Source organism: Phacochoerus africanus, chromosome 8 (assembly GCF_016906955.1).
Source record: "Phacochoerus africanus isolate WHEZ1 chromosome 8, ROS_Pafr_v1, whole genome shotgun sequence".
Lineage (NCBI taxonomy): Eukaryota > Metazoa > Chordata > Mammalia > Artiodactyla > Suidae > Phacochoerus > Phacochoerus africanus.
This window is the reverse complement of record NC_062551.1, coordinates 8,293,642-8,319,416: the sequence shown is the minus strand read 5'-3', so window position 1 is coordinate 8,319,416 and position 25,775 is coordinate 8,293,642. Positions and strand designations below refer to the sequence as shown.

Sequence of the window (25,775 nt, the reverse complement as noted above, 5' to 3'; positions counted from 1 at the left end):
GGCGAATCCTGGTCGGTTGGGTCGGGGTGACATTCATGACAGAAAACGTCTGTTTGATTCTCTCTCATTCCTGAGTCCCACTGAGGGGCTTCGTGCTGGCTGGGGGATTACCATCTTCTAAGTGGTCCTGTGTTCAAAGCTGTACAATGAAAAGGACACACGTTTGAACAAATCTCGGGCAGGGAGGAGGACCGTGGATGCCTGAGTTCAAATCCCAGTTCTTTCCAACCGGATGGCCGTCTTCCCAGGGGTTGCTGTGGGTCTCTCTCACCTCCCGACTGTCTCCTCCTGGGACCACAGGGGGCAGGTCATAGAGGCAGTGGCATAACCACGCAGACTCTCGCGTGGCACATGCAGTGTGTACCTGAGCGCCGATGGTTTCGTCATTTGAGATGTAGCTGGACCTCCCCCTTGCTGGCCGAGCCTCTTGGGTAAATCTCTTGACATCATCAGACGTCTTTTCCTGTTTTCCAGTTAATAACACAGAGGAAATACTCCTGGCTTTGAAACGTTGCTATGAGCCTGTGATGAGGTGAGCCGGGTAGAGCTGTAAAATCAAGCCCGGGTCACGGCAGGTATTTGCTGGCTGAACACAGGCCAGTGTCCCCTCCCCTTTGTTCGACTAGCTCTATGCACTCCGCACTTAAGGTCCGTGGAAGAAACCAGAAGAAAGAAACGAGGAGACGGATAGACTGGATCTGACGGAGGATCAGCTTCACGGCCACAGCCGAGAAAGCTCCTGATCCCTGTTCCCACCAAGGGGTGGGCTGCCTGCGCAATCCACTGAAGCCTACGCCGCCCCCTCTCCAGGGGGCCCCCAACCTTCCTGGTGAGTGGCCCTGCAGACGTGGCTTCTTTAAGGGAGCCAGTGGCGATGTGAAAGATGATTCATGCCTGCACGGGGCTCTCTCTGAGTCACTGTGGAGCCCAGTGGTGACTGGAAGAAAACACCCCTGATCGATACCACATTTCTACTTTCATTAGCTTTTAACAGCCTCGCTTCCGGAAGACCGCAGCAGGCGTGCCCACGTTTTTGGAGACAAAGAGAAGCGGGAAGAGGCCACCCTTTGAGTTTGGACTCGAGGACATCCTGGATCCTCGGAGGCCTCTGTCTCCTTCCAGAAGCTCCATGTAGCTGCCTTGACGTGAGACGGTTCCCCCGTCCTGCCTGGAGGCCGTGTCACCCTGTTCTTCGATACGGGTGGCTTCCCCTGGGACATCAGGTGCTTGGTCCCTGCAGTCTTTCTCTAAATGCCACTCTTCTCAGCTTCAAAATCACTGAGTTTTGACAAGGGTAGCACCGAAACATCCACCTTGCCTTTGTTTATCGCTACGTCTCTAGCCCCAGCCAACTCCCTGCAGAGAGACCTACCACAGGGATCACAGGCCTTGCTTCCCAGCAGGTGCAGCGAGCAGTCTGCCGGGCGATGTGCAACGCGGCCCTCCCCACCAAGGCCTGACTCGGCCTCCTGGGGCCCTCTGACCGGCCCTAAAGCACAGGCATCCTCGACCAAACCCATCTTGCTCTCCATCCTCCCTCTTGTTCAAATTCCCGAACTCCTTTTTTGTTGGTTGTTTCCAAAACACAACAAGACGTTGTCACCTCCGACAGTCCCAGAGCCTGGACGGCTCTTCCCTGAGCCCATCACGAGCTGGTCATTTCACCTCCCTGATGCGTGCCGTCCCCACCAGCTCATCTAAGGTACCGCTGTTCCAAGCGCCACCATTCTCTCATTAGTGCTCCCCATGATGTGAGGTTCTGATGCCTCCACTTATTTGTTTTAGCGGGTCTCCATGTGACTGAAAGCTCCCTGGTGACAGGACAAGTGGTGTCCACCACTTGTCCCCCACACTGTGCCTGGCACCCAGGAGGCCTAAAGGAAATGGGTGCTGGAATGAACGAATGAGTGATGCCTGGTCAACCACTACCTAGACTGTGAGTTCTCTGTTCACACAGGGGCTAGGGAGGGTATACACACCCGTGTGTGTGTGTGTGTGTGTGTGTGAGAGAGAGAGAGAGAGAGAGAGAGAGAAACTGAGGGAGAAGATTCTGGGGCTTGGACGGCTCCCTGCTGAAACCCTGCAGCAGCTAATGTGCACCTGCCCATGGACGGAGTCCTGACCCAGCTTAGCCTCTAAGGCTCTCCACGACCTGACTGCCCCTCTCTCTTGAGCCTCTCTGCTCCTTCCACCTCCCTGCTTCCTCCTGCGCAGAACGCCTGCCTGGCTGCACGTCCACAAGGCTCACCCTGCCTGTTCTGAATTCCAAGCCTCAGCTCATCTACCTTGCTGCCACCACAACGCTGTCAGGTGACACTGCCTCCAGAGAGCCTTTTCTGAGCCTGGATCCACCGGTGTGGGTGCCTGATGCCCTCTCTTCATGCTTCCTGTACTTCTGCCCAAGACCTGGGTCTCCAAAGTAGGGGAAACACAGGAACACATTAATCTTTAAAATCCCTACCTTTGTATGCTTTACAATGTGTATAAAATATTAGCACACCAGTGCACATATGTTAACTTTAAAAGAGGAACTATAAATGTATATGGGGGTTATGGCCATGAAATTTACAATTAGGGGTGCGTGGTCAAAAAAGGCTGGAGACCATGATAACATAACACCCTCCACAGTGAGCTGTATTTGGCTGCTTTCTGTCTATCTTGTCCAAGACCTTCTTTAAAGGAAAGCATGAGGGAAGGATGTATGTCTTATAGAGAGTGGTGTTACCCAAAGGTGGGTATGGAGCGGGGCTTAGATGGACAATCAAAAAAGGACACTTAAAAACCCTGATTCCCGCCAAGAACTAATTGGCCTTTTCAAGTCTCCTTCGCGCCTTCTCATTCACATGGGAAAACGTCTCAGCTCAGGGTAAGGATATTTCTAACACCTCTGGATGACACCTGCTAGTTTCCCTTCCCAGCAGAGAGATCAGGCTTCAGGTTCAAGATCTTGGAAAGGGCTTCTTATACAGTTGGGCTGTATTTTCATTTCTCTTTCTATTTGTAACCTTGGCGTCTCTCTGCTAAATATCCAAAGTTTATTAAAATAGATTTATCTACAGAGTGCGTAAATGTTTAAAATATTAAGTAAATTATAATATATGTGTAATTGAATATGGCAACTCACATTTGGGAAACCCTAGGGTAGCAAAATCAACATGATCTTTGAAATATGAAGACTTTGCTAGATTTCTAGCTCTGGCAATGACTAACTGTGTGGTCAGCAGCAAGTTATCCTCTGAATATGATTGTAAGATGAAGGCAAAAATACTTAACCCCTCAGCATTTTTTTTTTTTTTTGAAAATTACTATTAGCGCATTTAAAGGCATTTCCCAATGCCTGTACCTGATTGGTAACAGACAGATGTTTGTGCAATGAATGCAGGGTGAGGACAAATGAAACGAATCTGAACCAGTGAATCAGTGAACCCGGATCCTCCCTGAACGCCTCATTCCTCTTTGCTCAGGTGAGTCAGGCTCAGGTCCAATTCTCTCTTTCATGGGGGCTGTATTCCAGACCCAGCTGACATCGACCTAGAAGGCAGCTAATGAATACCTGCCCCGTCTCGTGACTCTCTCCTTTGGGGTGATCAGGGTGGGAGGACACTGGAATGTGAGGGAGACTGGACTTCTTTGTGGCTGCGATGAAGTCTTGTTAGAACATTGCAGAACAGCAGAGGCCTCTAAACATAACCTCCCCGTGGGCGGTGGGTGAGATCTCCACGCAGAGAAGTACCTGAGGCCAAAGGAAGCGACCTGGTCCAGGTCCTGTCTTAAGTTTTCTCTATAAAGCCTCCTATCCGTCACCCTGAAAACCAAGACCGACGTCAAAGGCATGGCGAACGGGGCCTTGAGTGCGTGCTCCCGGAGTCCCTGTGTACACCATGCAGATCTGACTTCAAGGCCGACACTCGCCAACACAGTCGCTCCACTTACATGTCCACGTGAAATCTGTGTTTGTTTTAAAAAGTCACCTACACGTTTTCAACAACGAACAAATGCACCTCTCCTCTTCGTAGGTTTTCTCGTTTTGTAGGAGTGGCGCGCCATGCTGGTTGGCTCAGGAGCGGGTCGAAGCGGAAGCTCCCAGAATTCTTAGGCACAGTTTCACTGCTGCTGTATCCTGCTGGTCAGCACAAGCTGGAAGGACGGCTGAGATTCAAGGGAAGGAGACGCTTCCTCTTGACAGAAGTAGCGGCGAGTGTGAACAGGAATGGGAGGAACTGTCGGTGCCTATGTATGTGGACAATCTAATGTGCACACACACGTGCGCACACACACACACACACACACGCACGCACACACATAATCCAAGTCACACAAGGCTCAAGATGAGGGTCAGGCACCGCTGATTTCTGCCCTGGGGGAGTCTCTACTGGATCCCCAAGGATCAAGATCTCAGGTCCTGTCGCTTCGCTTTCATTTTCATTCCCATTGGAGGAAAATACAAGAGAAAAAGGCTGGAGGTCAAATATACTGGTATAATTTAGTGGGACCCAAAAGAAGCCTCTGTGTCTACGCATGCATGTGTGCATGTGCTGGTGCCCTGTACCCAAGAATTGTGTCTAGCAGGGTGCTGGAGGTTATTTTAGGCTTTAAAGCAATGTTTTGAGCTGTCCTGCCCTGACCTGCTCTCGGTCCATCTTTGCCTGCCGCTCAAGCTTAGCCCAGACAATCCCTCCCGCGGGACTGACCCGCCTCCGGCACCAGACTTGGTCTTTTCTCTAATTATCAGACCAAGGTCCACCCACTTCATGTCCCTCAAATTGATTCTCCTGATGAAAACAAGTCTAAGAGTCTTGATTCTTCTTTATTCAGAGAGATGCTAAAGGATGGATAGGCGCTGGTGAGATGGGAGGGCCAACACTCAAAGGAGAGGAGACGGACCCTGCTAAGTCAAACCTGGAAAAGAGGATGGCTACCTGGATATCTGGCAGGGTTTCTTCTCTATTTTCACTTACAGAGAGAGACGTCTGCAGGGTTATGAGGTGAGAGGAGATGGGCCCTAACAAGGAAAAAGTGTATGCATACATATCCTCTGTCTGCACAGGGTAAATGTTGAGACAGCATTTGAGAATAAGGCAACAATATAAGGAAATGTTTACATTTGGGGATTTACATTTGGTTGAACTTGTTTTTGGCAGAGAAGGTAAGTACTGAAATGACTGGAACAAAGATCACTGTCCTTAGCAATGGTTTTACCTTATTACCCTCCCAAAGCTGCAACTCTCTTTAACTGAAGGGAGAGAATTTTCTGTTTAAGTCAATACGCGCATCACTTCATTCGTCAAGTATCAACAGAGCCATCACTTTAAAATCACTGCACTCGGAGGGTATGGTACATCTACATTTGCAGAAACCAGTATAAACTCCCCTAAACTGGAAGCAGTCATGAAGTGAAAAACCACTCTTGGAAAATACATTCCAGTCGATGAAACCAGATGATGTTTCTTTGAAAAGATAAAACAAAATTTATATACTTAAATTACCAACATCAGAAACAAAAGCACTGTCAACTTCACAGAAATAAAAAGGGCTTGTAAGAAAATGCTACGAACAGTCATATGTCAACAAATTAGATAACCTGGGTGAAACAAACACGTTCCTGGAAACACACAAATGAGCAAGACTCAAGAAGAAAAAGAAAGGTACTGAGTCAGTAATGAAAGAAAAATGAACTTTCACCAGAGGGAACTCAGGACTATATAGCTTCAATACTGAATTTTTCCATGTGTTTCAAGAATTACCACCAAACCTTCTCAAACTCTTCCAAACAGGAAAGAAGAGAACACTTTCTAACTGAAATAACTGTGATGAATGTTAGTTTGATAGTAAAGCCAAATGAAAACATCACAAGAAAAAAACCAAAGACCAGTGTAACTTACGAATAGAGACCCAAAGATTCTCAACAAAATACTAGCAAACTGAATCTAGCAGCATTATTAAAAAATTATGCATCAGGAGTTCCCGTCGTGGCGCAGTGGTTAACGAATCCGACTAGGAACCATGAGGTTGCGGGTTCGGTCCCTGCCCTTGCTCAGTGGGTTAACGATCCGGCATTGCCGTGAGCTGTGGTGTAGGTTGCAGACGCGGCTCGGATCCTGCGTTGCTGTGGCTCTGGCGTAGGCCGGTGGCTACAGCTCCGATTTGACCTCTAGCCTGGGAACCTCCATATGCCGAGGGAGCGGCCCAAGAAATAGCAAAAAGACAAAAAAAAAAAATTATGCATCAATACTAAGTGGTATTTATCCTACGAATGCAAGGTTGGTCAAAATAAATCAATATAATATACCACACGGACAGAATGAAGAGGAAACCCCCACATGATCATACTAATAGATGCAGAAAGAGAATTTGACAAAATCCATCATCTTTCATGATAAAAAATACACAACAATCTAGGAATAGAAATGACCTTTATCAGCCTGATAAACAGCATCATCTATGAAAAACCCACAGCCAACAAGACGCTTAATGGTAAAAAAAAAAAAAAAAGGGATACAGTCTTTCTAAGATTAGAAATAAGACAAAAATGTCTATTCTCCCCACTTCTATTCAACATTGTACTGGAAGTTCTAGCTAGGAAAATTAGGTTAGAAAAATTAATAAATAAAGGAAAGGTATCCAGTTTAAAATTGAGTGAAACTATCTCTATTCATAGATGACATAATCTTACACAGAAAAGAACCTGAAGAATCCCCCCCCTCAAAATACTATGAAAGCTAACAAACAAGTTCAGCGAAGTTGCAGATACAGGACCCATATACAAAACTCAGTGACTTTCCTATACATTAGCAGAGAAAAATCAAAAAGAAAACTAAGAAAATCAATTCCATTCACCATGGGTGAAAAAAGAATACTTAGGAACAGATGTAATCAAGAAAGTATACCTGTACCTTGAAAACTATGAACACTGTTGAGAGAAATTTAAGAAAACCTAAATCGGTGAAAAGATAGGCGGTGGTTATGGACGGGATGACAATACCGTTAGGATGGCAGTAATCCCCAAATTAATCTACAGATTCAGTGCAACTCTCAAAATTGCAACGGCCTTTTTTTTTTTTTTTGGCAGAAATGTACAAGTGGATCCTAAAATTTCATATGGACATGCAAGGGACCATGAACTGTCAAAATCTTATAAAAGAAGAACAAATTTGGAAGATTCCTATTTCTGATATAAAAAGTTATTGAAAAACTACAAAATCAAACCATGTGGTAGTGGCATAAAGCTAGACATACACAGATCAGTGGAATAAAATTCTAAATCTGAAAATAAACCTACACATCCACGGTCAATTAATTTTCAACAAGTCATCAAGACCAGTTGCTGGGGCAACCGGGCCTCCAAATGCAAAAGAATTCATAAGTTGGACCTTCTCTACTTTATATCATATATAGAAAATTACCGCAAAGTTGATCAAAGGTCTAAGTATAAGAGCTAAAACTGCAATACTCTTAGAAGAAAGAAAAATGGTACAAACCTCTATGACCTTAGATTAGTCTACGGTTTCTTACACAGGACACCAAAAGCACAAGCAGCAAAAGAAAAAAACTAGATAAACTGTATTTCAACAAAATTTAAAAAAACTGGCATCAAAGGATTCCATCAAGAAAGTGAAAAAGACAAGGGTCATATACTGAATGTTTGTGTCCTCTCAAAACCCCTGTGTTGAAACCCTGCCACTGCTGTGATGGTATCTGGAGGTGGGGCCTTCGGGAAGTAACCAGGATTAGATGAGGTCATGAGGGTGGAGTCCTCAGAGTGGGATCTGGGCCCTTTGAGAGTCATGAGGCAGCTTGCCTCCTCTGCTCTGTTCTTCATCATGGGGGGGGGGGGTATAATGAGAAGGTGGCAACCTGCAGTCTGGAAGGGGGTTCTCACCAGAACCCCAACATGCTGGCGCCCTGATCCAGAACTCACAGCCTCCACGGCTGTGAGATACAAACGGTGCTTGCTCATAAGCCACCCAGTTTCTAGTACTGCAGTACTTGATTAGAGCAGCCTAAGCCAACAGAGACAACAACACAGAGAATTAGAGAAAATACCTGAAAATCATATATCTGACAATGATCTAGAATTCAGGATCTCTGACAGATTTTATACCACACGATAAAATGACAAACCGCCAAGTTAAAATACATGCAAAAAACACGAGCAGACATTTCTCTAAAGACAATAAATCGATGGCCAACAAACACATGGAAAGACACTCAACATCATTATTCATTACGAAAATGTAAATCAAAACCATAATTTCACATTGCTTCACATCTACTAGGATGGGCTATAATCAAAAAATAAGAAATACAAGCGCTGGTGTGGGTATGGCGAAACTGGAAGCCTCGGGCATTGCCGATGGGAATATAACATGCTGTAAACACTGAGGAAAATGTGGCAGTTGCTTAAAAATTTTAACCCAGAGATTCCATATGACCCAGCTGTTTCACTCCTAGGTTTATACCCCAGAGAAGTAAAAACATATATCCACACAAAGGTTTGCAATGTCCAAAGCAGCATTATTCACAATACCCAACAAGCAGAAACAATCTAAATGCCCACCAGCTAAGGAATTGATAAATAAAAACCAATATATACAAACAATGGAATATTATTCCGTCATAAAAAGGAATGGGACACTGATACAGGTTACAGTATGGAAGTATCTTGAAAGCACTACGCCAGGTGAAAGAAGCCAACCACAAAAGGCCGAGTGTTGCATGAATCTGTATTAAATGCCCAGAACAGGCAAAGCCCTGGAGGCAGGAAGGGGTACAGTAGTCGCCAGAGGATGGGGGGATGGGAAAGCTGGGAAGTAAGGGACTTCTTTTTATGGGAGTGATGGTTATGCTCTAGAATTAGTGGTGACGGTTGAACAACACTGTAAATACACTATAAAGATTGTATACTTGAAAATGGCTCAGATGTTTTACTATATAAAATTGTTCATAAAACAAGAGCAAACTTTGATTTGGGAAGATGACCTGTTGATATATCCCCCTTGCCACCTTGTGCTGGGTCATCCCATTTCCTTAGTGTCCGCTGAGCTGCAACATCATCCTTGGCCAGGCCAGTTATTTAGACTCAGGGGAGGGGAGACATGTGCCCACAGATGGTAGGTAGAGGTTAGCTCCTTCCTGGGTCAGAGCCTGCCTCATACTGACTCCCTGAGTGACCTCGTACCTCCTCATTGTCCACCACCCCAAAAGACAGGCCAGAACTCTCTGCCTGAGCTGGCTCTGCCTGTGAGAAAGCCAGGTCATCTTTGGCCAGTCACCAGCCTGCTCTGGGCTTCAGGGTACCAGCTCCATACTGCCTTGGACGGCTACTCTGCCTCTGCACTTCTGTCTCTCTCTCAGTTGCTCAACTGGAAGATGATACATCAAATAACACTTCCAAATTAGCTCTTTTTTATGGAGGTTCCCAGGCCAGGGATTGACTCAGAGCTGGAGCTGCTGGCCACAGCCACAGCCACAGCCACACCAGATCCGAGCCGCATCTGTGACCTACACCACAGCTCATGCCAATGCCAGATCCTTAACCCACTGAGAAAGACCAGGGATCAAACCTGCATCCTCACGGATCCTAGTTGGGTTTGTTAACCGCTGAGCCACGACGGGAACTCTCCAACTAGCTCTTGCCAGAAACCATCACTGCCTGCCTCAACTCACCAACACTTTCCTTCCAACTGCATGTTCCACTGGAGTTTCTAACTTGCCCATTATTTCCAAACACCGAGCTTTGCACCTTCTCGTGACTGCCTTTCTGATCCAGAGTGGACATTCCACCAACCCACGTCTACAAAGGATGTGTGCTGAGCATGTTCCATAAAGCGTGTACATGCTGACCTGTGTCAGGCAGTCTCTGCTTCCCAAGAATGCTTCCTCCATTCATCAGGAAAACGATGCAAGGTGGATCCTGCTGCCTCCATCTTCTAGCTAAGAACACTGAGGTCAGGGAGAAAAGCCAGTTGCTCATGGATAAGGGGCTGGAGAGGCCCAATCATCAAAGGTGGGGGTGTCTGCCCCAGGAGCCAGTGTTCTTTCCTCCACGCTGATATCTTCTGTTCTGAACACCAAGACCATCCTTAAGCGCTGTCCTATGATGCCACTGAAGAATCCATTCCTTGGGGAATGGCTGCTAATGGACAGGGGTTTCTTTTTGGAGTGATGAGAATGTACTGGAATAAAAGAGTGGTCGTGATTGAGGAATTCTGTGACTGCACTAAAATCCAGTGAATGGCACATTTTATTTTTATTTTTACGACCATACCTGCAGGCACATAGAAGTTCCTGGGCTAGGGATCGAAGGCGCACTGCAGCTGCAGGCCTATGCCTTAACCACGGCAATGCTGGATCTGAGCTGCACCTGAGACCTACACCATAGCTAGTGACAATGCCAGATCCTGAACCCACTGAGCAGGGCCAGAGATCAAACCCACATCCTCATGGACACTATGTTGGGTCCTTAACCCTGAGCCATAGTGGGTTTGAACTGCACATTTTAAACAGTCCGTTTTATGGTGTGTGAATATATATATATATATATATATATTTTTTAAAGAACCCATTGGTATCCTTATGCTCTAACAGCTCAGCCCAGTCAGAGAGAAAACGCAAATAATTTATCACCTCTGATGGCTTCCCGTCATACTTAGAGACTAAGTGCAGTGCCGTTCAGACTGTCCGCAGACACTGAGGGGCCCAGGCACCCACCCTTCCCAAGCACATCTGCCCAGGGCATCTCATCTCCTGTCACCAACTCCTCCAGGGGAAGCCAGTGACCACGAGGAACCACGGATGGGAACTGGTAAACAAACAGCCCCCTTCCTCCACTGCAGAGGAAGCGCTGTGAGATATGGGGTGTCCCGGAGCAGGCGAGGGACGGAATCCACCTGCCCACCAGAGGTCAGGTCAAGGACACTGCCTTTATTGGAATCCTTCCCTTCCCTTCTCACTCCCCCACACCCCTTCGCAGGCCTCCTGGGGTCATCTTCCAACCAGCTGTGTGGACTCAACCCCCCATGTCAGGGTCTTCTTCTGGAGAAACCCAGGGCTTTCGCTGAGGTCGTCACCCGAGTCTCTGGCTCCATCTCCCACCCCCTGCCCCCTGCCCCACTCTGTTCCACCCACATGCGTGTGCCTCTGCCCAGCACACCAAGCTGCTTCCTCCTTCAGGTCCTTTGCACCTGCACCTGGGTCTTCCTGCCAAGAACCACGTGCTCCTGCTCCAGGCATCAGTGGCTTCTTTTTCTTGTGTGGTCACAGCTCAAATGTCCCCCCTCAGAGAGATCCTCCTTGAACTCTAAAATCGATCCCAACGCCTGTCCCACAGCCAATCACACCCACACCTTTCAATGCAAAGCGTCTGTGCACAGAAGCAGGTGCCGGAATGTTTGGGTTTGCCGCTCTGGGTCCAGCCCACCCTCTTCTGTGCTCAGGGAGGCCAGTCGTCATGGACTACAGGGGGCTCCTAGGACCTCAGGCCACAGGGGGTTTTGCCACCAGACCTTCTGTTCTCACAGGCAGTCAGGGGCAGGAAGGGCGTGGGGCAGAGTACCAGTTTCCTTGGTTCACCTTGAACCTGTCCACACCTACGTCACTGGCCCTTAATGGAAGTCTCCTTAATTATTCAGTTCATGCCGCCTATTTTGTGATGCGTGTGTGCTGATGTGTCTGTATCCTATTGCACATCCTCTAAAATCATTTAAAATGTCTACATTTTTATGTGGCTCTCCCTGTAGGAAAGGAAACTTCATGAGGGAAGACATCCTGCCTGCCCTTTTACACGGCTGTATCTTCAGTACCTAAAACTGTGCTCAGCATTAAATGCACATATTTTTTGAATGGGCAAATTCCATTTATTTCAAATTATCTTACCAAGGGAAGCCTATGTATGGCTAATGGATCAGGTCACTTGCATTTCTTTATCTCCCTTATTTCAGCTCCCAGGCAAGGAGGTTTTCTGAGTTCATGCTCATTTTCCTTAACCCCTTTGGCTCTGGAAGCTGCAACCCAGAGTTACAAATGAGGTGTTCTCTGGAATGGATTTAGGTGTAAACCCCTTCCCTTACAGGTTAATAAAATCTAGGAAATTACCCCTGAACAGCCAGAAATACATTATGGAAAAATGAGGAGACAGCTGAGAAATAAGGATCTGAGTTTTTCAACATTTAGGTTTGCTTTCACTCCTAATAAATATTTAAGTGACATCGAAGTTAACTTAACCTGATGACGATTTAAGTTTAATAGTCATCTGTTTATAGCGGTACTTTCCGCAAATTTTTAGTTAAGAGTCTTTGGCTCTTAACCAACATGTATTTAAAAAGAAACCACCTTTCTCCTCCAACGATAAATTTATACCTTCACATTCACTTATGTAATTGTTTCATGAAATCAATTTCAGTTGTTTTTCTTGAGTAGAAAAAAACAGATGGGAGAGGACTCATTTGCATTTGGAATTTACTTGGTAAAGTTTACAGGGAAAAAGAAAAAACCCTATAGAAATTGTGGTAGACAGAATAATTTCCTCCTCCCCCAAGATGTCTGCATCCTAATGCCTAGACCATGTGACTCTCTTACTTGATATGGGAAATGGGAATTAAGGTTGCGGATGGAATTAAGGTTGCTAATCAGTTGACCTTAAAATAGATTATCTTCGATTATCTGGGTGGGCTCGGTGCAATCACAATGTCTTTACAAGTAGAAGAAGTTACTTGTAGAAGAATTAGAGGGATGTGATGCAAGAAGGGCTATACCCACCACTGCTGGCTTTGAGGATGCAGGAAGGACTACAAGCCAAAGAATGCAGGTGGCCTCTAGAAGCTAAAAATGGCAAGGAAACAGATTCTCCCCTGGAGCTCCCACAGGAACACAACCCTGCTTATACAGTAACTTCAGCCCAGGGAGACCCATGTCAAATTTCTGACTTCCAGAATTGCAAGATAAACCTGTATTGTTTGAAGCCACCACATGGATGATTATTCGCTGCTGCAGCCATAGGGAACTAACGCAGAAACATAACCATGCTTCCCTTCTAGAGCAGCAGCCACAGTCTCTCTCTTCCATACTGGATATTTCTCTATTAGTGGGAAATTTCGATTGTGCAAACCTGAGTACAGAGTCATTTGAGTATACTTTGGGCATGTTTTTTACAAGTCTATAGTATGTTCTAAGTATTTCCATCAAAATGGGAGGTGCCCTGAAATTAAATTAGGTTAATCTTTCAATTCCCAGCTCTTTTGCAACAAGCAGAGGAGGAGAAGAAAAAAAAAAAAAAAAAGCCAAGCACCTAAAAGCACGCTGAGTAAAGAAATAACGCGGACGTGCAGTATTTCCTTTTCCCCGCCCAGCACAGCTGGAGAGCTGCAGTGCCGGGGTGAAAATCCACAAAGAAGATGAGACCTGAGTCGTGAGGGAAAGAAAGAGCAGGTCCCCAGAGCAGGGCGTTCTTTTCAAAGTACATCTCCCTGCGTCTTGCGTTCCTGCTTCCACGGTATGAAGGGAACCTGGGCTTCCTGACATGCTCCAGCTAGCGTAGACGCTCCGAGACGGCCAAGTGACTCAGTCTCTGGACCACTACCAATGTTTTCGGGATTGACTCCTGCTCTTAGGTTCTAAGGAACAGTGTTCAACTGGCCTCTGTGGCATCGTGTCAACTGACATCACCCTTTAATTGCAGATATGTCACGTTAGACGACTACCAACACTGAGAGCAGGATCCCAAGACAACTTAGACGATGTGACGGAGCTGCTGTGTTTTCCATATTCCCAGCCCAGGGGAAGTTCCAGGCTCCGAGGCTATGTACAGTCCAAGCCCCTTCAACTGGACGTCAAAAATGCTCAAGCAGGTTAAATTGCATTTATCTACCAATGATAGAGCAAGCCACAGGGACAGTCCCTCTGAAAGCATACGAGTCTGCGCTCATCTATTTTAGGGACCTCCCCCTGCATCACATGGTGCTTGAAACACACTAAGCTAGGTTCACACCAAAAGCATTTTTATTGCCCCCTATGATTGCTAAAGTATATGCAATGGGCTATGGGACTCAGAATAAGCTACAGCTTAGGGATTTTGAAAGTTAATATCCGTATGGAAGATGATGAAGGCATGAGTTCAGGGGCTTCTGAATTAGTAGGATCCTGTGAGGGAGATCTTGCCCAAACCTGTTTTCATTACCAGGAGATCAGGAATGGATACAAAAGAACCGACCTTTGCGTGGGTTCTTTACAGAACTGTCTGTCCAGACAGGATCTCGCACAAAGTCATTGGTTGGCTTTTAAGAAGACGCTCTACTTCTTGACGTAAAGAAAAAGAGCTGCCTTCTTCATGAGCTTAAAAAGGTAAAAGCCAGTGATCCCCTTCATACCTGTGAGAGCTGAGGCTGAGGAGTCGCTGGAGGACCCTCGGGAAGGTCTGAGGAGGCTCCTGAACTCCCGGGGAACAAGCTGATAGACCCGCAGCAGCCTTGGTGGAGGCCTGGAGAAGAAAGCATAAGGGGAAAACTTTCACCATGCCATGCAGGCTTTTGGATTTTCCTGAAAAGAGGATGTAGTTCTCGGGGTGCGGGGTGCAGAGATATCTCCCTTTTGTGCATACACATGTTCAAGAACATGGGACAGCAGCCAGCTCTCAGTAGAAAACCGAGAGAGCAGAGTTTAGGAAAAAGGCAGGGAATTGGGGCTCTGACTCAGACAGCACGGTGGCAGACCAGGAACGGTCTACTCGACAGGGTTCTTCAAAATGTGTACACTGTGTGTTGTTGGACTACCTTCATACAGGCTCTTCACAGTGGGATTTTTTTTCTCAGCCCTATTCTGATGCCCATGTGTGCACCCTTTGAATATTAAGAGTGCTATGGCCTGAATATTTGTATCCCATCCCGCAAATTCCTATGCTGAAACCCAGTCCTCAATAGGATGCTCTTTGGGGGTGAGGCCTCTGGGAGGTGCTGGGGGCACGAGGGTGGAGACCTCACGAAAAGGATTCATGCCCTTTAAAAAGAGACCCCAGAGAGCTCCCTCACCCCTTCCTGGTGAAAGCCAGGAAGCAAGCTCTCATCAGATGCCAAATTTGCTGCCTCCTTAATCTTGGACTTCCCACCTCCGGAACTGTGAGAAATAACTTATTCGTTGTTTGAGCCAGCCTGTCCATGGCACTTTTGTTACAGCAGCCTCAATGGACTAAGTCAAGCTCCTGGAATGTGACGAGAGCTTGCTTGCATTGCCTGGATGGCCTCTTCCAGTTAGGCTAAGCTCTGTCGCTGAAAGAGGAAGGTGGCCAGAAATAGAGGAGGCATGGGGGTGGGGCAGCGTCAATCGCCTGAGTACGGCTGCAGAAGGAATGAAAGTCGAGCAGGGTCACATAAAGCATTAGCGATGGCAGCTTGAAGATAAAGCTAGCTGTATCAACGCCATCCTGTTTCCTGGCTCACCACCTGGAGCAGGTACTCTCCTCATAGGTGAGACGGACCAGGTACCTTGGACCTGACATCCCCGGGAGCTATGCCATTCCGTGTCTCCCACAGATGCATTGCTGTCCTCGCATTATCTTAACACTCTGCTCCAGGCGAAGCACTCAGTTCTTTCCATGTATTATTTCACGACCACTTCATGACATGTTCTTTAAAAGAAGTCCCCCCAAAAGTCCTAGGAATTCAGCCAACACTTTCTTGGATGACCTGACTTTGTCTCTGCCTTCAGAGGTACTGAGTAGGGCTGATGTGTAATTGTTAAGGCTGGATTTGAAACAGACCCAGTTTTCTATTGCTCCTGTACAATACTTTGCCACTTGAGATAACTTCAGATTTTCAGGCCAAAATGCAATGTCAAGGCCGAGAGAGTGATCTCTGTACAGTTCAAATAAATCAGTGGAAAAAAAAAAATCATAAGCCTCCCCGATTTAGTTGCATTTAATTTTATGTTATCTTAGAGTCTCCTTTAAGCTGAAGCACGTTCTAGAAGAGTTTTCAAAGCATAGTCCTTGTAGGTCTTACCAGGTCAAGGCCTTTGTGGGGATGAGACTTCACAAATCTAAAATGCTGACGACACCCCCCCAGGGACACCCACTTGCAGGACAGCTTGAAAACCACTGTTCAGAAGGACAAGGTCTTAAAATTGCGGTATCAAGGGCCCCTCCCCATCTCCCTCCCCCGTTTCCCCTTCTCTCTCTCTCTCTTTTTCTCTTCCTGTCCTATGTTTTTCATCTCTTTCGGGCTTTCACGTCTTCTTCTTTTCTCCTACATTTTGTGCCAAAGTTTACTTTTTGACCATGTGCCAGTGGGAGTCAAGATAAGGGAAATTAAATCACACATAGTTAGGTAGTTAGGTTTAATTACGTGGAGAGAAAGATGTGTTCTGCAGACTTTTTTCCATGAAGAACAAGATATTTCTTTTGAAAACCTCCTTGGCGAGTGGGAGGGATGCGAGCTAAGGCCTTCAGGGACCTTGATTTGAGCAGCGAGGCTCTGCAGGGGGCAGAGAGAGGAATGTGTTTATTGCTCCTCAGCAGAGGAGGGGAGATACAGGGGGGAAAAGGGGCAGGAAGGAGGAAGGAACCAGTAAGATGGGGGTGGGGGAGAGGGAAGCTCAGAAACCACAGCACGGCCACTCCCAGCACTCTCCCCAAACGTCAGAAAAGTACACCCAAATACTCCGATACTTCACATTAGTGGGGTTGTTGAGTCAACAAGGAAAATGGATTTTTGTTTCCATGTGGACGTCCGAGACAACCAGAGAATCTAGGAAGCCACAGAGAGGCATGCAGCAATGCAACCCAGCAACTCAGAGACTTCTGGAAAACCGGGGGCCGGGGGGGGGGGGCTTGAGATGCCAGGCACAAGCCATGTATCTGGGGTTGGACCCAAGTTTCAAGATCTCATGGGACAAGGGTAACTGTAAGTTATCATAAGATGAGGACCCTGCGAAGAGGTAAAGGGAACATGTGAAATAGGCCAGGGCCACAGCACCTCCCGGGAGACGCCCGCTCTGCCTGGAGGGGCCCTGACTCTCCTGAGCCAACAGGAAAGAGAGGAAATACCGTGGAGTTCACTCAGGTTTCCCCTAAACTAGGCTCAGGCTCTGAGGGGACAGAGGGGAAGGGAAAGAAATCTGAACAGCTGGCAGCAGCTGGAGGAGAAGCTTCGTGAATCATAGATGCCTTCATTTCTATAAGATCAATTCTGGTGACCTTGGGTAACAGAAGGCAGTAGATGGGCTTTTTATAGATATGTGAGATGCTCAGAAAAATAACCAACGATGGTTAAAAAAAAAAATTAAAAAATAAAGAACAGAAGGGAAGCCGGGAAAAGGAAGGAAGGAAAGAGAGGGGGGCTAAGTTTATTGTAAAATACATAGGTGATATATATTTCATATGTATAAAGGTTAATATTAATTCTTGTTTCAATTTCATTAAAATCTGGTAGGTACGCCCTCAACATTTTCCTAATGTCATATTTCCCCTTAATAAAAAGTATCTAAAGATAAAAGAAAAAAAAAACAAAGTGGAGAGGGAGGGAGGAGGGAAGTTTGAACCTGTCTGATCTCAGCTGCCTTCCTCAGTGACGACGGTAGAACTCAAAACCCTGCCTTGAACGAGGCACCGCACAACCAGGCCTGGTTGATGAACAGCACTCAGTGGAATGGCCGGCAACGTGGCCGTTCCAGGGGAGCCAGAGGAGGGCAAAGGCGACTCGGCTGCCTGGAAGAAGAGTCCCTAAGAGAGACTTATAGTTTCCGATTACACCTTCTCCTTTTGTTTTCTATCACACACCCATTAAAAAAAAAAAAAATCCAAAAAACCAAAAAGAGCTGTTTAAACTGTTATTGCATCGTGGGAAGAGAGTTAAGAATATCCAAAAAACGTGCAAGATATCCTTGGGATGGCTCGACTTCCAGTGTAGACCCCAGCGTGGTCCTCAAGATGTAGGCAGTTATCCCTAAAGTAGCCGAGATGGAATCGCGGCGCGTCTGGCTGACATCTGCGTGTTTCTGGTAAAGGGTATGAAACAGAAGATGAGGGCTGAGTGCGTGCTCATCTCATCTCAAGGGAGCCACTGTGAAAAGAGGACCTGCAAAGACCATCTTGAACCACTATGCTGATGACCTCTGGAAACAGTTCTTGACACTTCAATGGCCCCGACGTCGGGGACCACCTGGGTGGTGGGCACATGCATTCGGATCACCTGGTTGGGGTTACGTGCGTGGTGGGTGGAAGGATGGGGTGGAGAGGTGTCCTCTCGAGGAGAATGGGGATGGCCGTGGTCCACCATTCTGGGGTGAGGTGAACACTATGACAGCGGTGGAAGGTTGACCTTAAACCTGGATGCATGGCGGGCAGTTTCCTTCCTCTGGGTTCCATGGTCATCAGGCTTGGACACTGGCACTGAGCCATGCGTGAGGTCGTGCCCCAGAGGGAGAAACCGCTCTCCCTGCAGACAGGGCCCTTCGGAGGCCAGAAGAGGAAAGGGCTGGCCCTGTAGCCCTAAGGACCATCACTTATTCAGCTGCACATTTGGTTTCCACTGATCGATTCCTGCTTCATGTCATTTATAGTCCAAAGCCGACAGCTCTTCCTTGAAACCAAACAGAGTAGAAGCAGGCAACAGGAACAGTGGCAACCAAGTCCTCACTGTGTGGAGAGGAGACTGAGAAGAGAGGGGGCAGCACCCCTGAACCTGACCCAGAGGCAGCCTTGTGCATCCTAACAGCATGGTCTAGGGAAGGATGAGAGAGAGGAGGCTGAGGCAGTGGCCAAGGCAGATGCTGCAGGCCCCCCGGCTCCTGATTCTCTGAAGAACAGAGAGAGACCTGGCCAGAGGGGCAGAGGTGGCAATGCCAGCAAGGGAGGCCCATTGTGTCCACCTGGGGGCTCGGGGACCTCCTCCAGATTTCTAAGGGAGTGGAGCTCAGGCGACATACACGTTACAACAATGGTGATGCCACCAAACAACGATGCAAGAGCAGTAAGACCATGGCTGCACTCCTTCCAGAACAAAAACCCCGAACGGTGAGCTGGTCTTCCCATCTCGAACCGCTGTAAATGCTTCCCCTCCTCCTCTCCATCATCTCTCCGAGTTGACGGTTCCCTTCAAATGAGTCACTCTGATAGGAATGTTTATGTATTTGACGTGTGTCAACATCACCCTGAAAAACAGCTGCTGGATGGCTTTACTGGCATCATGGCACGAAGGACCAGCGGTGCACGTGTCTGTCTCAGCCTGATCCTTGCGTGGCCATGGCCAGCTCTCATGGATCCTGGGATCCTGACCTCAGTCTACTGAGGGTGTGATGCTGGCCATCTATGTCCCCGCCACCCTGCCTTTGAATTAAGTATGTGCCCATGAGAGGGTTGGGTTCTTTTCTGAATCGGAAAATTTGCATGGAGACCGTAGGGCAAGAAGAAATCGGCAGTGTGAAAGTTACGTGTCTGCAAGAACGTGTGACGTGGGCAGTCCAGGGATGAAACCCGACGATGGGCGTGGTGTGAAACGTAGGTCTCTGCGCTAAAGTAAGGGTGGCTCGCTCAGTTCTCAGTGCCCACGTAACAAGCGTGAAACGACCTAAAATGGCCTCTGTCACCTGCGTGAACTGCTTGTACCTCAACTTTCTATGAGACCCATGAGACGCATTCCCAGGGCACACTGTCCCAACACCCCTCTCTCCCGGGGCCCCTGCGAACTGGCTTCTGGTTACTTTCAGTCCCGGGAGGCCCTGGTTGGAGCCTGGAGCGGGAGGAGCAGCGCAGAGGAGTCTTCTTCCCCTCTCTGTGCCCAGCATCTCCAGCGAGGCCTGTCTCTCCATCGCAGGCCCAGCCCCGCCGAGGAGGCCTCCACCAGCCCAGCCGCTGTCCCGTGTCCCACAACTCGGACTCTGGAGTTTGGACAAGAGCATGTCCTCCTTCGGTCTCTCCAGTCCCAGGGGCAGGAGGAGAGCCCAGCCTTTAACCTGCTCTGGCTGCGGCCTCGTGCCCTGCTGGCCCTTTCTCAACACCATCACACCTTGTCATACTAGGTCCCATTGCTGCCACCGAGCTCCTGCCATTGACTCTTTCTAACTGGAGTGTGACCAATCCAGAACCTTCTGAAGGGTAACGTGAACGCGGGATTGGAATTCTGGCGTGCTGTTAACCCAACCTGTGCCTCTTCAGGTTGTTTCCTGTTGGCCCAAAGAACATTCTGACACTGACATGGACGCTTAGATGCTGTTCCATTCAAACTTTCAATGGGTGCCGTTTTCCAATGATATTTTTGGCAAGTGATTCCAATAATATCTTTGGCACGTTGGGGGTAGCTGAAGACAAGTTTCCAAGATGATTCTGAACTTGGGTTGGGAGGAGCTTGTCCAAACCAGGAAAGATGGCAGATCTTGGTAGAGTAATGGGCCTCTCTCTCAGATGAACCCCTGTGCTCCATCAGATATTCTGTTCCTGCTATCACAAGCCAGGCTCTGTTCCACTCCCAATTCACACGGGAGCTTGGCAGGCTTCTCAGATTAGGTGTTCCCTTGTTTCTTAGACTTGTTATGTTGGAGCAAGAACTTGGTCGCAGCCTGCAGGACTTGGCTAAGGGGAAGGTGAGGTCTGGCTTTTCTGGAACTTCTGGACAAGGTGTACAGACGAAGAAATGGCCCCCGGCCCTGGTGTGCACACGCAGTGTGTACTGACACGCACTCAGGGTCAGCTGCTCTGGGAGGTGTGCTCTAGCCAAGCAGACCAAGGCTCCGTGGTGAAGCCCTGAGTCTCCCAGGTGCTGACGGGAGCCCAGTCACAATGAGGCCCATGAAAACTTGGCCAGAAAAATTAGTGATGGGCGTACCTCATAAAACACTGAAGTTGGGGCTCATTTCAATTAAGCATCTCAGAGCCTCTGGTGTTTGTCCAGAGCTTACCTGAGCCCGAACTCCTGGAACTAAGTGAGTTTGCCGAGACCTGCAAGGGCATGCATTCCCAGGAGAAGTTTGGCAAAAAGAACTCCCCCCATCTCCACCCCAGTCTGAAAAGATCCCATCCGATGACTATAAAAAGTAGGTGCAAACATTTCTAAACTATGACATGTTTGGGTTTCAGTTTAACCAAACAGGCCAAAGATATGCTTTTGGGGGCGGGGGTGAGAGCTCCAAAATTATCTATCTGAAAACGTCACATAAGACAGATTCCCAGTCTCTCCATTAAATAATCAGTGAAGGGCACAGCATGAAATGTCATTCTTTCTTTCCTATTCTGGGTTGACAACTGGGGACTGGCCCAAGTTAGACGTGGGGGTCAATTCGGGCCAGATGGAGTTAGCTTCCTCTCACTTCCTAGAGTCATTAAAAGCCTTTATCAAATATATTTAATAACAGTGATAATGACAATAATCGCTGGCATCACTGGAACCCCCTTCTCTACCCCAGCACTGTCTGAACATTTTTCAAGTGATTATTTCATGTTATTCTCGCAGCTTCTCTAGAGACTGGGTGCTGATTATCTATGTCGTACAGACACGAGAAACAGCCTGTGGGAAGCTACATTCCTTGTCTGAATTCTCTGGTCTTAGGTGGCCAGACTTGAACGTGGATCTCTGCAGGAACAGAGTCCAAGCGTCTCAGCATCTTGGGGGAGCCGTCTCTGCTGAGATGCTTTTCATGAGCAAGAATGAAGCAACGACCTGAATAAATGAACCTGGTTCTGATCATAAGAAAGTGGGCATGACAAGGCTCTGAGAGCAGCGAAGCCTCACATAAAGGTTCCGAATTAATTAATACAAAGGAAGAAATTCTCTCATGTGGGACAGATGACAGCAAAGGGAAAGTGGGGAAGATACTGATCAGGAAATGAAAAGAACTCTATCTCGGAAACACATCAATGTAACGATGATGAATTCGTAAAACTTATGCAGTCAAGGATCGGAAGGGAGAAAAATAGAGAAATAGGGAGAAAGAGTAATTTGTGAGGAGGTGTGAAAATTGGGACAGATCTTTCCTTTGTTTGAGTCAGATTTCCTTAGATCACTTGGGCACATTAAAAAGGCAAATGGAGACCAAATGAAACCGTATCAAGAACCAGCCATGTGGGGAGTTCCCGCTGTGGCTCAGTGGTAACAAACCTGAGTAGTGTCCATGAGGACAAGGGTTCGATCCCTGGCCTTGCTCAGTGGGATAAGGATCTGGTGCTGCCATGAATTGTGGAGTAGGTCACAGACGTGACTCAGGTTCTTTATTGCTGTGGCTGTGACGTAGGCTGTAGCTGCAGCTCCAATAACCCCCAGCCTGGGAAACTTCATATGCTGCCAGTGCAGCACCCCCATCCACCCCCCCCCAAAAACACCCCCCTAGGCATTCAGCACTATTGTGTGTGGTCACATTCCTGCAAGACGCAGTCATGGCAGGTCAAGGCTCTGTCACTGAATGCTATTTGCAGGAAGCCTAGATACTACATGGCATAGGTCTGTACTCCTTCACAAAGCCACTCTCTGTGACGTCACCCTTAGGAGAAGGAAAAGCCTGGACTGGAAGAGGAGGAAGGAAGCAAACTTTGTGCCTTGACTTTAAAAAGGCTACAATAGGCTCTTGGACGTGTTCTTAGAAGCACCAGTTGCAGTGGGTTTCATGTTTGAAGATGCCTTAGAATCACCTAGTGACCCCTGAGGATAAGATGCTCAGATTCACTCCCAGGTGCCAGGGAATCTGCATTGTTAACCCGTGCCCTGTTTTAACAAACCCTTCAGGTAGCTGGGATATGAGGAGCCTGCAGACCACAATGGGATAGAGGAATTCACAGCTCAAATAAGCGGACTTTATGCCCTGATTATCACAAGTGTGGGAATTGGTATTCTTTATGTGTCACCACTACTGAATTCATTCTTAGCAGACCAGATCTGCGTGACCATAGATGGTGTGAATTTGGGGAAAGCCATATGCTTGGTACCAGGTGAGACCTTTTCTATACAGTCTCATGTCATACATAAAATAACCTTGTAAGGTCAGTATTATTTTGTAGGTAAGAGAACTACAGATGAGGAAGATTTAACTATCACGAGTGAGGTCATACAGCTGAGAAGTATGGAGTCAGGATTCTCAATCAGTATGTACGAGACCTTTTCAGGATGCCACGTGCTTGCTAAACCTCTGTCTTCAGGTGAAAGGTATTATGCATCTACTGTGATGGGAGCTGGACATTCTAAATGGAAAGACCAAATTCCCACAGCAAATGTCAACCTTGAGTTGCATACTGGCCTTACTCCGGGAATTTCTGCCCCAAGGTCTGAGTCTTGTCTTAACAGAATCCCATGGTTAAAAGCCTAGAGTCATCAAAGTAGCCTTTCCACTGCCCGGCTGCCTCTCACCTCCTCTCCTCATCTGCAACTTCATCAATGGCTACCGCCGCTCACCTGCCATGACAGAGGCTACGCTTAACCTGTCCTGTACCTGGTTTGATTTTGTCATGGGCATGAACATGGGGGAGGGGGAGCATCACCTTCGCTGCAATCACAACTTGCCTTTCCACGTTAGTAATAGTCCATTTTTATAATTATCAAAGGAGTACACCAGTTTCTTCGGTGAATCCCTGTGGATTCTGTGCGCTAGAGAGGGGCGGGGATTTAGATTTCGGAACAAGACAAACCCTGCTCTTGGGAAGCTTTTGTGCTAGAGGATGGAGCAACAGTGACATACAGAAAATAAGAAATAAATGCCCAGGATATCAGAAGTGTGGCATAGAATGAAGTAGGGTAAGAAAGATAAGAAAGGGAGTGTGGAGTTCCTGTCATGGCGCAGTGGTTAACGAATCCGACTAGGAACCATGAGGTTGCGGGTTCGATTCCCGGCCTCGCTCAGTGGGTTAAGGATCCGGCAATGCCATGAGCTGTGGTGTAGGTCACAGACGAAGCTGGGATCGCACGTTGCTGTGGCTCTGGTGTAGGCTGGTGGCTACAGCTCCGATTGGACCCCTAGCCTGGGAACCTCCATATGCTGTGGGAGTGGCCCTAGAAAAGGCAAAAAAAAAAAAAGACAAAAAAAAGGGAGTGTAATCTATGTATTAACCACACATATTTATGTGCATTAATACATGAAAAAATACTTGTGAAAACATTAAACATTACGAAAAGGATATAAAATAGCACCCATAATCCTACTACAAAGAGACACCCACTGTTAACCATTTGGCCTGTTTGCTTTCAGACCCCTTTCTCTACTGAATTGGAATCGTATTCCACCTGCTTTCTTAGTGAAACCTGCATTTTTTTTTTTAACTTAACATGCCATCATCCTTCTCCCATGTCATTAACATGATTTCACCTTTAAAGGTCTGCCGAGCGCCTCTGCAGGAATGAACAACTGATTTAGTGTTTCCCCTCTGCTGCTGGCCATTTAAATCAGTTCCCATTTCCCCCCAGTATAAACAGCACACCGGTGCTCTTAGTTACAAGTTGTTGGGTGGACACATATGGAAATTTTTCAGAATAAACTTGTGTTTCTGAGGCTCTTGATGGGTGTTGCCCACGGCCCCCTAGGAACAGCCATCAGGCCACACAGGGTAGAGGATGGCGTTGTCTAAGACCTCTAAAGACGTCTGTCCTGGACTTGCATTTAATTTGCCCCCCTCCGACGGTCCATGTGTCCCAGGTCTTAGGATAGGATATGCATGAGCCACTCCCCAGGGGGACCCTGGAAAGGGCGTTTCTGGTCTGCATGGTGGAGGAGAAAGCCTCGGACCACAAGGGTACCTTCCCCGGGATCTGAAGAGGTGACCTTCCTCCCTTCCGCCAACCTCTGCTTGAGTGAGTCTTAATCTATTCCTGGCCTCTCAGGGCCCCCCTCCAGGATGCTGTAATCACAGCACTAACCTGTGTTCACATTTCCCATTATCGAGCACAAATCCCCCTGTGCATCCACAGAGCCCGGCTGCTTCCTAATGGCCCCAGCTCCCACCTTCTAATGGCCCCATCCTCATTTCTCCCAAGAGCCAGCTCTTTTGGTGAGTGTTTTAAGGCTCCTGGTCCAGACAAAAGTTCCCTGATGATGTCCATCCGGCCAAATTGAAGGTGATGCAGGCAGTGAGACAGAGAGACGGGTGTGTCTGCATCAATAGGACAGAGGAACCTCCACGGCTATCCATCTTCTGTCTCCTCCGGTGACATCCAACCGCCCCCTCCTTGTCTGCAATGTGGGGATGAGAGACGACATCCTTAATTGCTAGTGCCAGGCCACAGAGACGGGGTCGATGCTGGTACTGCGCACACAGCCCTCTCTTCCAGCCCCAACAGTGGAAGAAGATGCTGCTTCTTGCCTTGTGGGGCAAAGTCCCTCTCCTTTGCAAGTCGCCACGCACAGGAGAGGTAACCTTGGGAGGAGATGATGGCAAGGGCGACAGAGAAGCTCTGCCTGTTGCTCCTCCTGGGGCCCGAGCCATCTGGGCTGAATGCAGCCCGTACCACGCTTGACCTCAGCGGCATCTCCCTCAAAATGGATAAAATGTTGTGCTGATGTCGAGAATCATGATCAGAAGTGATGACAAAGCATGCTGCGAGCACAAACATAATGATTGTTTTTAAAAAGGAAAATATTACAAGCACTGGACAATGCCAGCATCTTCGTTTTTTTTTTTTTTTTTTTTTCCAGTTCCTGCGAAGCCACCTGGAGATCAAGTTTTCCATTTCTTCCTTCCTTGATGAAGGTGGGAGATTACTCATGTGCTCCCACAGCCAACTGCTAAGTACATGGGTTTTCGGCCAGGCACCCATTTCTGGGAAGAGAGCAGTGGCGGGGGGCGGAGGGGTAGGAGTGGAGCATGAAAGTAGAAAAAA

At 47.6% G+C, this 25,775-nt stretch overlaps 1 protein-coding gene across 2 annotated transcripts in view; it reads right to left on the bottom strand.

The window, feature by feature from the left end:
* Nucleotides 1–25,775, bottom strand: part of MAF (MAF bZIP transcription factor) — a 255,427-nt gene that overhangs the window by 132,844 nt on the left and 96,808 nt on the right. For both annotated transcript variants that reach the window (XR_007136709.1, XR_007136708.1), the window contains exon 3: nt 14,364–14,473. The gene's annotated coding sequence lies outside the window, so the exon portion shown is untranslated. The remainder of the gene's footprint in view (nt 1–14,363; nt 14,474–25,775) is intronic.